Below are 17,007 nucleotides of genomic sequence, written 5' to 3' on the forward strand. Positions count from 1 at the left end.
GCCTGTTTGGAAATGGACCACATAAGCGGCGGGTGAGCACATGAAGCTCCATTCTCACAAGCAGTGGGGGCGTGCGCCTGTCACTCACACAAATGGAGCTGGGCACGCTTGCACGTGCACACCTACCACTCACACAGAACCTTCCCCTCCCCCCCCCCAATGCTGGGCCACCAAGCCAGATAGGTTGGGGAATGCTGATGAAGACCCTTATATCAATTACTGGATTTTACTTGGGAAATACATATTCAATCTGCATAATTCAAATGCTTCATGCATTATGGGAGACTTCAAACAAGCCAGAGCATAAAGTGATTTATAAAGCAGAGAATGGGGAAACCTCCTCCTCAGTACAATCTATATCCATCACATACAATTTACATCCATGAGCAGCTACTTACACTCTTGGGTTCCTTAGGGGCAGTGTGATATATGCACTTAAATTATTTATAAATCAAGTGTACACAGTAAGTGAAAAATTATAGATGACTTCTGAAAAGATCCCAAATGATCAAATTTGTGGAAACTAACATAAAATGCTATGAGACCCAGTTTGGTGTGGTGGTTAAGGCATTAGGCTCCAAATCTTAATTATGAAGCCAGCTGGGTGACCTTGGACCAGTCTCTCTTTCTCTCAGCCCTAGGAAGAAGGAGACAATGGCAAACTACTTCTGAACATTTTGTCAGGAAATCTGCAGGAACTTGACTAGGTAGTGGCCAGAAGTTAATGGTGACTTGAAGGTACCCACCACTCCAAACTGTTTGCCTTCATATGAATGCCTCTTGAATCATACCCCTACCCTCCAAAAAAAAAAGGAAAGCAGGCCAGACTTAATAAGTGGTCTGATGGGAGACCAGCAGGATTTGTTATAGTTGTAGGTTAATTGAAAGCCTGGCAAAAACATCATTTCCATGCTGTTCCAATCTCCATATGGAGTCAAACTCAATTCCAGGGTGACTTTACTTATCTGAATAACCTGTTTGTTATTATTTTTACTGATATATATCCTAGAATGAAGTCACTTGCAGAAAAGGGCCTCTACTGACACTAACCAACATATTGTGGAACCACTGTATTTCCTTCTTAATTTTATCTGGAAAACAAATGATAGAAGAAACTGTGGGAGAATTCAAGGTTTCAGATGGAAGGTTAAGTTCTCAGGATACCATAAAATAAATGTATTTATTTGTTTGATTTACTATATATATGGCTGCCCATCTCACAAAAGCAACCCTGGATAGTTTACAGTTAGAACAATAAAAACAAAGCATGACAAATTCCCATAATAGAATAACAGGTAAACCATTTGCATATTCCATTCAAGACCTTTCATTTCTGAATGTACTTAGTCCACCATCTGACCCAATGCTTGGGGGAGGAACCAGGTTCTAATGGAAGGCCACTTAGGTCAGGATCATCTGACTCGTTGGTTCCGTCCCAGGCGCCTGATGGACCCAGAGAGGGTTCTGACGGAGCTTGGGCCACTTCCTGAGGAGTCACGGCTCGGCGGAAGAACTTGTTGCCGCCTGGGAAAGGTTGGCGGCGGGGGCTCTGGACCGAGTCGTGCCTTTGTGGCATCTGACCTGGCACCGATCTCGACCAGCTCCTTTTTACTCCGAGGAGCTGAGAGAGATGAAGCGCCAGAAAAGACGCCTAGAGAGTGATTGGGGGGCCAGTCGTTCTGAATCTTATCTAGTGGCGATAAGAGTGGCAAAACGTGAGACGGTGTTGGCAGGGGGGCGCCTCACGTGTGGGGTGCCTCAGGGGTCAATTCTCTCGTCTCTCCTGTTCAACATCTATATGAAGCCGCTGGGTGAGATCATCCGTGGTTTTGGGGTGCAATATCATCATCATGATGATACTCAGCTGTACATTTCCACCCCGGACCACCCCAATGAGGCTGTTGACGTGATGTCCTGGTGTTTGGAGGCCGTGTGAGTTTGGATGGGGAGAAACAGGCTCCGACTCAATCCCTCCAAGACCAAGTGGCTGTGGATGCCAGCGTCCCGGTACAGTCAGCTGGTTCCATCGCTGACTGTTGGAGCCGAGTCATTGGCCCCTATAGAGAGGGTCCGCAACTTTGGCGTTCTCCTGGATGCTCCTGTATTCCTTGCAGACAGCTGGTCATTTGCATCCTTTTAGAGGGTTGTTGAAGCACTTGAAAGCTTATCTGTGTCCTGGGGTCACTTGAATAGTGCTGCTGGTTCCTGCACTTTGCAATTCCCCCCCACCCCTCTGGAAATCCATTCCTACTCTCACACCATTCAAAGGGTCTTCATCCCATATTGTACAGCTAAAAGTCTGTAGAGATTCTCAGTCATCCAGGCCATGGTTGTTCCTTCCATTCCCCACTATCCTGTCAGAGCCGAAGAAGCTTCTTGGATGAGAAGCAAAATGTCTTCAAAAGAAAAAACAAGAAATAATAATAATAATATAATAATATTTTAATTTGTATACCGCCCTTCTCCCGAAGGACTCAGGGCGGTGAACAGGCAGATAAAATATAAATACACACAATAATTTAAAACAACCCTTAAAAAACTGATTTAAATGCCCAAAACGTTAAAAACATACTCCCCTGTAAAATAACACAATTTTAAAAACCCATCTAATAAAAATAAAAATCAGGCTAGTCCAGCCATATGAAATAAATAAGTTTTAAGTTCGCGGCGAAAGGTCCTAAGGTCAGGTAATTGTCGGAGTCCGAGGGGAAGTTCGTTCCAGAAAGTCCAGTTGTCTCCTGAAAAAGCACCTTTGGAACATCCTGTTCCAAAAGTTTAAAATCCACAGCCACTTGACCTTGTCAGGGTTGGGATGTGATTGTCCACTGGCTCCTCACACCCTCCAGACAATGAGAAAGAACCTTGCTGGTATCCCTTGAGTTAACCAACTCAAGGCAAAGACGTACATCAAAATACTGAGTATACCTCATACCAAAGAGAGAGTAGGGGATTTGGGGAGTGAGGAGTACTGGTAGGCACCCCACAAATAGGGGCTTTGGTCTCTCCCCTCTTACCAACACTCACTGGAACCAGCCATAGAAAAAGTAGGCGAATCAACAGAGTACTGTGCCTCTTGCTCTTAATTCCCTAAACCAGGCAAGAAGAATGCCATAAATTATGGTTCTAAAAGCTACTGAAAAATCAAGGGGGTCCAAGATGGATGCAGTCTGTAGCATAAGTACTCAGTACCATAAGTATTTTATAACCAACTCAGCCACAGACTTAAAAGACCAGATAAGGAGGTTACTAGGCAGCAGGGAGGCTGGTTCACTGCAAACAATCTCCTCTAATCCCTGTAGCTCAACTTTACAAACAGGTTTTCATAGCTGGTCATCTGCAGAGCAGTGTCTCTAAAGCCATCAGGTTTCTCGCTTAATAATTGCTTTATCAGCAATAGTGAATACTAGTAATAGGCTAGCAACCTTTCTGCCTGTGTTGTAAAAATGACATAATCTGTCATTTATATTATCTTTGGAAAATAATTAATTTTGAGTTACAGTAATTGTTTTTCTGTCAGTCTGTCATGGCTGACTACTATCAAAGAATTACAGGCATTCTTGCCAAGGTAGTGCACAATGACAAACTGGAGAAGAGCCATGATTACTTCACCTTTAGCTCATCAAAGAAAATATAGGATTTTTTAAAAGGAAGAACTGATAGCAACTATTATATTCTGACTAATGAATACCACTAAGCAGTAATTATTGGTAAGAGTTTCCAACAGACATTTTGTCTATAAAGACATGTTAAATTATATCTTGGCTACATTTCAAAATCACCTTACAAAGGAAATCTTGTCAACCATCAGGGAAAGCTCTAGAAAATATGTTAGGTTTCCCAAAGGATTTCATTTATTATTTTCCTTCGCCGATGGTTTGCTTGCTTGTTTGTCCTTGGAACTATCCCTTTAAAATTACTGAAGGAAACTCATGGTCAAGCATCATCAATATTGATATCACCCTGTTATTCATCACCAGAAGCTATGAGGGCATAGATAGGGAAGAAGAGAGTTTGGCTAAATCCAGGTAAAACCAAGTGGTTGTGGGCTTGTGGTCTCCAAATTTAGGAGCCACAGCATCTTTAGTTCTAGTTGGGGCTGCATTCTCTCAGACAGAACTGGCACACAATTGTTGGTCCTCTTGGCTCCAACCAAAAAAACAAGTGACAGTTCTGGCCAGGAGGGCCATAAATCAGTCTTATGTACCAATTGTGCCATTTCCTGAATCAGGAGACCTGGTCATGGTCATTCATGACTTGGTCATATCATTCATGGAAACTACTTGAAAACAGCAATTGGTCCAGAATGCTGTAGCACAGATACTTATTGATGCACATTGCTATAGTAAGCTGCATTGGCTTCCTACAAACTTCCAAGTTTAGTTCAAGGTGGTATCATTTATAAACCTCTTCATACAAGATTAATTTATTTGTAGGAATGTTTCCAATAATCTTTACTTGTCCCATTAGATCTGACAGAGTGAACATGCTCTGAATCCCTTCTATAAAATGTGAACAGGGGTAATCTAGGAGACATACTTTCTCTATCGTAGCAGCTTCCCTACAGAATAACATTCCCTCTGATATTCAGATTCATTTTCATTTCATTTATTTCATTTATTAAATTTCTATACCGCCCTTCTCCCGAAGGACTCAGGGCGGTTTACAGCCAATAAAACATAATTTATAAACAGACTTAAAATACAGTATAAAAATCTAATTCTATTTGGCTAATATCAATTAAAAATTATGCTAAAAACAATAATAAAACCCCATTTAAAACAATAGTAACTTAGGCCAACCCTGCACAGTGGAATAAAAAAGTCTTGAGCTCGTGACGGAAGGTCCGGAGGTCGGAGAGTAATCGTAACCCCGGAGGAAGCTCATTCCAGAGGGTGGGTGCCCTCTCAGAGAAGGCTCTCCCCCTGGGGGTCGCCAGCCAGCATTCTTTGGCTGACGGCACCCTGAGAAGACCCTCTCTGTGGGAGCGCACAGGTCTATGGGAGGCTATTGGAGGCAGCAGGCAGTCCCGTAAATAACCCGGTCCCGTGCCATGGAGCGCTCTAAAGGTGGTTACCAACACCTTGAATTGCACCCGGAAGACCACCGGTAACCAGTGCAGCTTGCGCAGGAGAGGTGTTATATGGGAGCCACGAGGAGTTCCCTCTATCACCTGCGCAGCCGCATTCTGGACCAGTTGGAGCCTCCGGGTGCCCTTCAAGGGGAGCCCCATGTAGAGAGCGTTACAGTACTCCAGGCGGGAAGTGACGAGGGCATGAGTGACCGTGCACAAGGAATCCCGGTCTATGAAGGGGCGCAACTGGCGTATCAGGCGAACCTGATAAAAAGCTCTCCTGGCGACTGGAGAACTGGAGAGCTGGTAGGAGAAATTTTGAGTAGTTCAGAGAACTGGTAGTAAAAATTCTGATTGGCTCTGCCCCCATCTATTCTCTGCCTCCCAAGTCCCATCTGATCGGGAGGAAATGTGGATTTTACAGTATCCTTTCTTCCCCTGAAGTGAGGAGAGAATGGAGATTTTACAATATCCTTCCCTTGTCACGCCCACCAAGCCACACCCACAGAACCGGTAGTAAAAATTTTTTGAAAACCACCACTGATCAGAGGTGATGGTTAATAGAAAATATTTGCAAATAATTGTATCTCAAATGAAGCTTTTGTTGTACAATTGTCCTGCTACAAAATACAGGATTTTACCAGCAGAACCAAATATTGTAATTTGGTATTTGGAAATTTCTTGTCTTTTGTCTTTTTTGTCTTTTTTTCTTTATGCAAAAAATGAACACCCTTAATGTAGATTTTGCTCAGGCTTTGAAATTATGGTTCCCACATATTTATTATTAAGTGTTTATAATCTGGCTTTTTACACACACACACACACACACACACACACACACACACACACACACACACAGGAACGCACACACACAAACAAATCACGACAAATGGTAACAATAGCATACCTATAAACCTGCACCCACGTTAAACACTTTTAGCCTGAAATAAACCCCTATGAGTAGTATAGCGTATAGAGGAACATACATGAAATCTATGAATTTTGCTTTTTCAAAATCGTAATCATTTTTTCTTATACAACAAGATTCTCTGCTTAACATACATTGCCATATGAGCCAACTATGAAAAACATATCGCTGAATTATTATTTTCTTTTTATTTGAGCTTCAGAATTAATAATAAATGAATATTTGAAGTATTTATTTCTTTTACTATCAAATCAACTATAAACTGAAGTCTAAAGAATGTGCTTCACACTAAACAGAACCTTAAAATACCTTGATATCTGGTGATAATTCTAGGGATGCCAAATATCTAATTTACTTAGACAGGTAGTCTTTGTCTTACAACCAGAATTTAGCAACCATTTGAAGTTACAACTGCACTGAAAAAAGTGACTAACCACTGGTCCTGCCACTTACAAACATTGCAGCATTCCTAAGGTCACATGAAGAAAATTTGAGCGCTTGGCAACCATTTTGTATTTATGATAGTTATAGTATCCCTGGTCACGTGATCACCTTTTGTGACTTTCTCAGCCACACAAGCAAAGTCAAGGGAGGAAGCTGAACTCTGCAATTCACTTAACAACCATAGGAATTTGCTTACTAACCATGGCAAAAAAAGGTAATAAAATCAGGCACAACTCACCTAAGTACCATCTTGCTTAGCAATGGAAATTCTGGTCCCAATTAGGCTGGTATATCAAGGACTAGCTGTACTAAAGTTCTACATATATGGGACTGAATTAGATGTAACAGCTAAATCATGGTTTGCCATTAAACACATGAGATGAAAATGGACAGATTGTTCAACTGGAAGAGCCCAGTACTTTGGATATTTAACACATCAGACAGAAATTCAATAGATGCATTCTTTCTCAGAATTGAGATAGGAATGCTGCATCTGATAAATAAATGTCTGTATCAAGCAATGGTTGAAAGCATAACTCTCATTCAGATTACAAAAAAAACAACCGTGTCTACCTCAATTTTGCTGATCTGTTTGTGAACAAACAACAACACAACATATCACATACCACAAGCAAACTGTAATTCAAAAAGGACATTGATTTGTATTCACACTGTTTTTGGGGAAAGTTTCTATTTTTGAACTGTTCGTTTGGATCATCAAACATTGTTCTCTTTTACTTTTCACTATCAAAGAAAAATATGTACAAAAAAAATCATTTTAAATTTAGTAAAAGTAACAGTATTGGAGTGTTTGAATTTTTCTGGTTTAAAAGTCTGCATGGAATAGTTGCTGAAATCCAAATGTATAATCTGGAATTTGGAGGGATGAAAAATGGGGTTTGCTTGTTACACTATTAAAATTAGATCTGTCATCCTATATGTACTTTGGTATAAATAATGGAACACAGTGAGCAAAGTGTTTTACCCCTTGGGGGAGGGTATCCTTTTTACTCCTTGCAAAGCTCAGATTTACCTTTTTCCTGTTAAATCATGCCTATGTTTATGTATATAAACTCAGCAGAAGATGCTACAAAAAGAAGATACTAGGAATATACTAGCATACTAGAAACACCTTTGCTACCACAGGGATGTCATGTTGCTATGGAGAAAAAATACTGCAGCATCATAGTCAGCTTTATTTCAGAGGTTGCTAAAGAGATAAATTTATTTGGAGTGGCTTTTTTGTTGTTGTTGTTGTTGTTGTTGTTGTTGCAGTGATGTTGGAATAATACCAGAATCCCTTTCCTGTTAAATTAAAAAAAATATGGCATGGTTATTTTTGAGAGGGGGAATAGCATGTATTGCTAGAATGTTTGGGAAGTGCCAGAGGCCTGATTCGTTCAGCTACATGTTTCTAAGCATGACAGCAAAACTCTAAGGGAGTCTGAAGCCAGGATCTCTTAGCTTAATTTCATATAGCCATCTGCTGTGAGTGCTCCCTCATTTTGCCCCACCTACCTCCATCTGGTTTATTTCTTTATCATCTCCTAATAAATGCAGCAAAGAGGAACACCCAATTTCTCAGAAAAGGTATTCAGAATCTCTTCCTTCAGAAGGAATCCTTTTCTCATTCATTTTAGTATGAGCCCAGTATTGGACCATGCAGGCTGGAGAATTCTGGGAATTGAAGGCGACTCATTATCAAGCTGCCAAGGTTGCAAAACACTGTACTAGAATATAAGGGTGGCCATAAGTCCCATTTTAACAGAGAAAAGGTCTCAGTTTTAGAAATCTATCAGGGGACAGTCTTGTAGGCTGTCCAGTCCAATTCCAGTTTATAAAGTTGGTAGACCACACCCATCAATTTACCATGAACATTTAGCTTCTAAATCAGCAAATTGATCAGAGAGGTACATGCTATTGGTATATAAACCATTTTTTAAAGAGTGAAACTATAAAATGTTCTGTTGCTAGGGCAAGACAGCTGCCTCATGTGAGAAACCACACATTTTGAAAAATTCCCAGATGCTCAAAACAACCATTCTGTATTTGAGACGGTAATTTTTCACACAAAACAGAACGTTTTGTAGGTCAACACTCTAATTAATTCAAAACAAAATATTTTCTAGATCCCTAGCTCACATGCTTTATAACTGCAGTCTTTCCCTCCATAATTAGATATGATGGTTTCCTATGGTAATTAATTCTAAATTTACATTTTATCTGTACAGTTGCAAGAGAAGGACTGGCAGAGTGAGGGAGCAGAGTAAAAGAGAGATTGATCTAGAATCCTTAAAGGTAAAAGGTAAAGGTTCCCCTCACAAATATGTGCTAGTCGTTCCTGACTCTAGGGGGCAGTGCTCATCTCCATTTCAAAGCCAAAGAGCCAGTGCTGTCCAAAGACGTTTTCATGGTCATGTGGCTGGCATGACTAAATGCCAAAGACACACGGAACCCTGTTACCTTCCCACCAAAGGTGATCCCTATTTTTCTACTTGCATTTTTTGCGTGCTTTTGAACTGCAGAAGCTGGGACAAATAACGGGAGCTTACCCCGTTATGCAGCACTAGGGAATAGAACCGCTGAACTGCTGATCTTTCGATCGACAAGCTCAGCATCTTAGCCACTGAGCCACCGTGCCCCTTAAAGAGCAGACTACTGTACTCCAAATTTAATTTTGCAGCTATTTCATTATATATTAAGTTGAGCTTAAAATAAATCCAGTGCTTTTGGAACATTGGAACATATCCCAAATACGTAGCCACAAACAAATTCAGTCACCACCCCCTTGATTGCTATTAACCCTTATCTAACTATAACTGGTTGCTGACCATTAATTGAGAAGATTCCTGTGCGTAGGTTTTTAGCGATAAATCAATGAAATTGAACCTTCACATGTGGACTTGGTCTTTTGCATCTGACAGCTATAGATTAGTATATATTATACATTACCCTTTTATTCTGACACTGCATTTCATGACAATGAGTAAATGGTCACCTTACACAGAATTTGAGAAACACATTAGTTTCACACATGTAAGGGAGACTGCTATGTTTTATTGTCACCCCATCAATATATTTAAGAATGATCATCCTTCCTTCCTTTTGCTAACGACTTTATTCCTAAATACAGGACTCTGATGGACTTACAGTATAATGGCATTTCCATTTTCCACAGCACACTTCAACATCACTGCAGTTTTATTCATTGTTGTAGTGACAGTGTTATTGTTTCTTGTTACACATCTTTCCATCCCTAATAAATTGTCTTTTGATGGAAGAATGCAAGAAAGTATACTGTAGGAACATTTCTTTCTGCATGGGATTGAAAATATCAACTTTAATTGGATTCCAGTCTGTCCATGAAGCCACTACATAATTGCAATAGTTCAAATGAAAACTTACTAGACTCTCATAAGTAATAGGGTCTATACATTAAATTCTCTACCTATATGTCAGAAAGATGTTTACTCAAATGGTGGAATATATGTATGTACACTATGTAGTATATGTAGCTCAAGGTTGAACTATTGGGTCCTTGATGCTCTCTGAGTTTGGTTGTTAGCTTACAGATATTTCATTATCCAACACTGGGTAACACTAATATATGCAACATATATAATATACAGTTTTAGTGTATTATTCTTTATGGCATATAGTATTAGAAAGGAATGTTATCCAAGATCTGATTAAGTACAGACAGCAAGAAGGAGTTACTTCATTCTGTAACATTACCAATGCAAATGTTGGGCTCCTTCGTAAAATTTGCAAAAAGGGGGATTACATGATTAAAAAAACAAGTTTCCTCCCCCAACAGCTTACAGTAATACACATTATGTCTGAGACAGATGTGCCAAAACCCATTTAAAATATGAAAATTGAATGAGAATGAAGTAGCTTCTGAGTTGGCCAGGATGGAAAAGCACTTTTATATATACTTTGCTTGCTTTGCAATTTTGGTATATCAGATTGTTTAGTATGCACGACTCACTACCACAAGTCCTTTTGTTGCTGTGCAGATAAACTGATATTATTGTTGTTGTGCTTTCTTCAGCACTGTTCTGTTTTTATAGCAAATGGAGGGGGGCACTTGAGAGTTTTGTACTTTGTAAAAATAGCTGTGGGCCTCTGTGTTCCTGAAATATTAGTAGTGATGGAGAATTGAGTGGATGGATTCCAATTTAGTTGAGGTGTAATTAAAACAGCTGTAAAATTAGGAATTTGTTTTATTTGCTCTGTTCTGTGTTAAGGTTCTATAATTTCTTAATGAATCCTCTTCAGAATGCATCTGAAGGTCTGGGAAGTGATAAACAATAATCTCTGTGGGTATGGTTTATTTGAATTAATTTATAAGGAATTTATTTATAGCAGTTTCTTGGGCAGGAATTAAATTGGGGTTTTGTTCCAAGATGGTTCTGAATTAAAGAACAAGATTTACAATTATGCATCTGCTTATTATGTAAGAAGCAACACTTGGATACCAAATTATTAGACAAAGTTTCTGAATGGATGAGACAGAGATCTAATGCATCTACAAATGCAAGGAGAGGGCAGGAGTTTATGACCCATTTCATGGCTAGGAATTTACTATAGAAAGGTGCAGATTACAAAATATAAATGGAGCCCTCATTTTGCTAATGCTTAGACCACAGGTGCCAAACTCGCGATGACACGTTGTCACATGACGTATAGCAACTTCCCCACCCTTTGCTAAATCGGGGATGGGCGTGGCCAGTGCGTGACACATCCGGCCTGTGGACCGCAAGTTTGACACTCCGGCTTAGACTGTTATGCTCTGCTTATATATCTTGCATAGCTATCTACCATATTTCCTAGGTAGCCCTGAATTGGGGGTGACATGAGTTTTCTGATGACCAGAAGATACCGTAACCGCTGTTCCAGCATAGATATAGAAACAGTTGTTTCCTTGAGCAGAAATATGCAATTTAGGCAGCAAATGATACCAGAGATACATTAGAAAACCATCAGAATAGCCTGTAACTATTTCTGATGTATTTAGAATGAGTTTGAATGGATTGACAGATAAAATACTGGCTGTCTCCAAGTGTTCTATATCTAAAGGCAATGCTTTCCATTTTTTAATTAACTTTTGTAAATTTCAATAGCCAAATAATCAAATATTTGTTTTAGTCTTTGGAACAACAGGCAGTAGTCTACCCTGTCTTTTATATGGCAGATCTTTGAGATGTTGAAGTCTTTGCTTCTTCAGGCTAAATATCCATCTTTTCCAGCCAACCTTCAAGCACATTCTCAGGTCCTACAATACCTTGACTGCCATTCTTGAACATGTTTCAACATGCATCTGTCAGGTGCATTGGATCTGTCAAGTAACAGACCCAATGCAATCAAAACTCTTGAAGCCAAGGTTCTCCTCAAAATCCAAATTTATTAGGCATGTCATATTGGCACATCTGGTGAAAACCCGACTCTGAAGGTCCCACAGTTTTCCCCACCCAAATTAAAAATCAAAGTTTCCACAGCTCCAACAGACTTGCTGGGCAGCCTTGAAGATGCTCCAAAATGGCTTCAGGGTTGACAGCATCTCTAAAATATAGGACCTATACTCCAGTTGCAGCCTGACCAATGAAGAATCTAGAGTTCTGGATATGATTTGGATGCTGTGCTTCTGTTGTTTTTATCTTTAAGCAGCATTTTGGTGCTAAAGGCAGAAAGCTCAGTCCAAAGGCAACACAGGAATGTGGAGATGCATCATTGTAGTCCCCACTCTCAAATTCTTTCAAAAACCTGCTCCTAATTGGATTGTTTTGAGGAGTGACCAGAAATAATTCATAAAGACAGCATCAATATGCTTGTAAAATAATCAATACTAATGCAGTATTTCTGGTAGCCAATAATTTTAGATGAAGTGAGAGTAGCTCAGTCAGTAATGAATAGGATGTCTGGATGAATAGGTTTAATACTGTAACCCTTTTGTATTGTATGTTAATTCATTTCAAGTCATTTGAAAGGTTTTTTTATACATTTTCTGAACATGTAGAAAAGGGTTCTGTTTCAGATAGAATTTATGCCTATACACCCATGAATGTATAAGCTGTATAGGCCAAGAATGTATAGGCCAAGACTCATTCTTTGTTGAATCTTAATTTGTGCAAGTTGTCAATGTTTTTATAATTTAATATTTATTTAATTAATGATTAATACAATCACAATGGATAGGATAAATCATAGTGATTGGTTACATATTGCACATTAAGGCACAATCAAAAAACCTCATAATAGTTTACGTTAATCCAATCTCAGCAGATATATCAGAAATTGAAGTAGTATGTTTGGATCTTCAAAATTCCAACCCTCTATGTATTTACTGAATATATATATATAAATATTTACTGAATATATAAAAAAGTTTACAAATTTATTTCAAAAAATTGAAGAAAGGGAAGTTCTGTTGGGTAGTCTCAGCTTGATTCTAGTTTCCAGCATTTAACATGCATCATTTCTCTGATACTGATTCTGAAAAGATATATTAGGACTTTTTCATGCTGTTATTGTTCACTCTGCAAATTCTCAGAAAAATTTGAAAGTGATCTATTCTTTATCTTAAATTCTGCCAACTTGAAATACTAAAAAATAAAAAATTGCCTGAAAAGATAAAAAGCAAACTAAAGGTAAAGGTTCCCCTCGCACATATGTGCTAGTTGTTCTTGACTCTAGGGGGTGGTGCTCATCTCGGTTTCAAAGCTGAAGAGCCAGCACTGTCCGAAGACATCTCCATGGTCATATGGCCGGCATGATTAAACGCCAAAGTACATGGCACACGGAACACTGTTATTTTCCCATTAAAGGTGGTCCCTATTTTTCCACTTGCCTTTTTTACGTACTTTTGAATTGCTAGGTTGGCAGAAGCTGGGACAAGTAACGGGAGCTCACCCCGATATGCAGCACTAGGGAATAGAACCGCTGAACTGCTGATCTTTCGATCGACAAGCTCAGCATCTTAGCCACTGAGCCACCGTGCCCCTTAAAGAGCAGACTACTGTACTCCAAATTTAATTTCCCAGCTATTTCATTATATATTAAGTTGAGCTTAAAATAAATCCAGTGCTTTTGGAACATTGGAACATATCCCAAATAAGAGAGTGGTAAAATACCACATGGATGTGCCATGTTAGCAACAAGAATCAACTACAACTCTAGCAGGCTTCACCATTTAAAATCTGTGCCTTTTAGCTAATCTCCGTGTTCTAAGAAATATTTAAAGACCTTTGAGATAATTTCTTACTAAGAGTAAGCTGCTTTTTGTTACAATAGGCATCTTGAAGGATATTTCCAATCCTTCTAAACGGAAATACATAAGTAGTTTCTTATAGTTCTGTAGACATATCATATCTCATTAGTTGAGCAAAATTCAAATTTTGGAGTAAATTAATGTTGTGTGTTATAAAGAAAGGTGGAACCAGTTTTTATTAGCATTTTTTTCTCCAATTCAAGGATAGTAGATAGCACTTTAACTCAGAGGTAGAGGAAGACCTCCACCACCTCTACCACTTTAACTCAGAGGTATTTATTTATTTATTTATTTATTTATTTTATTTGATTTATATACCGCCCTTCTCCCGAAGGACTCAGGGCGGTGTACAGGCATAATAAAACCGACAATACAATATACAAGTTTAAAATACGATTTAAAAAACTTATTTAAATTAGCCCAGTGATTAAAATTTACCATACTAAGACCCCGTTTAAAATTAATAAATTTAACATTAAAATCCCAATTTAAGCCAGCCCCGCGCGGATAAAAAGATGGGTCTTGAGTTCGCGACGAAATGTCCGAAGGTCAGGTATTTGGCGTAAACCCGGGGGAAGCTTGTTCCAGAGTGGGAGCCCCACAGAGAAGGCCCTTCCTGGGGCCGGCAGCCGACATTGTTTGGCGGCCGGCACCCTGAGAAGTCCCTCGCTATGGGAGCGTACGGGTCTGTGGGAGGCAGGTGGTAACAGCAGGCGGTCCCGTAAGTACCCAGGTCCTAAGCCATGGAGCGCTTTAAAGGTCATAACCAACACCTTAAAGTGCACCCGAAGGCCACAGGCAGCCAGTGCAGGCTGCGAGGAGCGGTGTTACATGGGAGCTACGCGTAGCTCCTCTATAACCCGCGCAGCTGCATTCTGACTAACTGAAGCCTCCGAGCGCACTTCAAGGGGAGCCCCATGTAGAGAGCATTACAGTAATCCAAGCGAGAGGTAACGAGCGATGAGTGACTGTGCATAAGGCATCCCGATCAAGGAAGGCGCAACTGCCGAACCAGGCGAACCTGGTGGAAGGCCCTCCTGGAGACGGCCGTCAAATGATCTTCAAACGACAGCCGATCATCCAGGAGGACACCCAGGTTGCACCCTATCCTTTGGGGCCAGTAACTCGCCTCCAACAGCCAGCCGCTGGATAAAAAGATGGGTCTTGAGTTCGCGACGAAATGTCCGAAGGTCAGGTATTTGGCGTAAACCCGGGGGAAGCTTGTTCCAGAGTGTGGGAGCCCCCACAGAGAAGGCCCTTCCCCTGGGGGCCGCCAGCCGACATTGTTTGGCGGGCGGGACCCTGAGAAGTCCCTCCCTATGGGAGCGTACGGGTCTGTGGGAGGCGTGTGGTAACAGCAGGCGGTCCCGTAAGTACCCAGGTCCTAAGCCATGGAGCGCTTTAAAGGTCATAACCAACACCTTAAAGTGCACCCGGAAGGCCACAGGCAGCCAGTGCAGGCTGCGCAGGAGCGGTGTTACATGGGAGCTACGCGTAGCTCCCTCTATAACCCGCGCAGCTGCATTCTGGACTAACTGAAGCCTCCGAGCGCACTTCAAGGGGAGCCCCATGTAGAGAGCATTACAGTAATCCAAGCGAGAGGTAACGAGCGCATGAGTGACTGTGCATAAGGCATCCCGATCAAGGAAGGGGCGCAACTGCCGAACCAGGCGAACCTGGTGGAAGGCCCTCCTGGAGACGGCCGTCAAATGATCTTCAAACGACAGCCGATCGTCCAGGAGGACACCCAAGTTGCGCACCCTATCCTTTGGGGCCAGTAACTCGCCTCCAACAGCCAGCCGCGGCTGCAGCTGACTGAATCGGGGTGCCGGCATCCACAGCCACTCCGTCTTGGAGGGATTAAGCTTGAGCCTGTTTCTCCCCATCCAGACCCGTACAGCCTCCAAACACCGGGACAGCACTTCAACAACTTAGAGGTAGAGGAAGATCTCTATATAGCAGAAGATGCAAAGATGTGTCTCTTGATATTAGGCAACAGGTCTTCTTTTCTCGTTAGTTTTGTTCCCTACAAATGCAAGTACTGTTGAATTGGTTTCACTTTTCTTTTTCTTTTTACTTACTGTCTCCTTACTGCATTGCAGTGGGTAGGTTCCTGCCAAGTGTTCTCATTTGTCATGGTGGTGGAGACAATTTGTTCTCATTCCAAGAAAACAACCCCCCATTTTATTGCCAGAAAGAACGTTATGATATATACCCACGTTATAGGCATTACGGCTTGAGAAAAATTTATTGTCATTGACAGCCAAAATTATAAAGTTGAGACAGAGGGAGAGCAATTACTGCAGCCAATGGTAAGCCAAAAGAAAATAGAAAAACCACTCTCAAAGAACTCTTAGAATAGTTTGCAGCTATAAATAGGATAGCAAATATGTGAAGGGAAATTTTATTTTGGCCTCAAAACGGTGGTGGGCTTCATATAATTTAACAACTGGTTCTCTGCTCTAATGTCCGGCTGGGTAGGCATGGCTGGGTGGTCATGTGACTGAGTAGGCGTGGCCAACTTGATGTCACTCACGTTAAGGGGCGCTTAGCCTCGCCAGCCTCTCGTGACCATGGGGATGCTGCAGTGGTCATATGTGTGAAAAACAATCATTAGTCACTTTTTTCAATGCCATTGTAACTTTGAATGGTCACTAAATGAACTGTTGTAAGTCAAGGATTACCTATACAAAAATGGAAAAAGCTTCTTTGCTTGTAAAAAGCTGTCCTAAATACCAATCATTAGATTAGAAATGTGGAATACACACTGAAGACATGAATACACTCCATGACAGCTGTGACAGTCACATCTGTCATGGAAAGCTAAACCATTCTGTCTGAATACCTTCCTTTTCCTCAGCAATACCTGCAATCCAGAGTTACAAATCAGGCAGGCTGCCAGAGCACATTGAGGAATTAAAATAGTTAAAATACAGCCAACTCTTGCTCATAAAGTGAAACCCTTTAGCAGACAGGTCATTTAAACTCTCCGGAAAATAGGTGGGCATATTTGGACTAAAAAATGTCAAGCTAAAGAGACAAATTAACAAATTAACATATTGAGTGAGGTCTAATCCCATTCTGTCTTTGTTCAGACCTTGCCTGTGAATATAGCTATCTATCTCTTTATCTAGCTTACCAAGAAGTAGGTTGTGGTCTACTTTGTCAAATGCCTTACTGAAATCTAAGTATACTATGTCCACAGCATTTTGCTGGTCTACTAATTTAGTCACTTTATCAAAGAATGAAATAAGATTGGTTTGGCATGACCTGTTTTTAACAAACCCGTGCTGG

At 40.7% G+C, this 17,007-nt stretch overlaps 1 protein-coding gene across 4 annotated transcripts in view; it reads left to right on the forward strand.

Moving 5' to 3' along the window:
- RTN1 (reticulon 1) overlaps positions 1-17,007 on the forward strand; it is a 141,790-nt gene that overhangs the window by 95,140 nt on the left and 29,643 nt on the right. The window lies entirely within an intron of this gene.

The sequence above is a fragment of the Ahaetulla prasina genome, chromosome 1 (genome assembly GCF_028640845.1).
Source record: "Ahaetulla prasina isolate Xishuangbanna chromosome 1, ASM2864084v1, whole genome shotgun sequence".
NCBI classification, from domain to species: domain Eukaryota; kingdom Metazoa; phylum Chordata; class Lepidosauria; order Squamata; family Colubridae; genus Ahaetulla; species Ahaetulla prasina.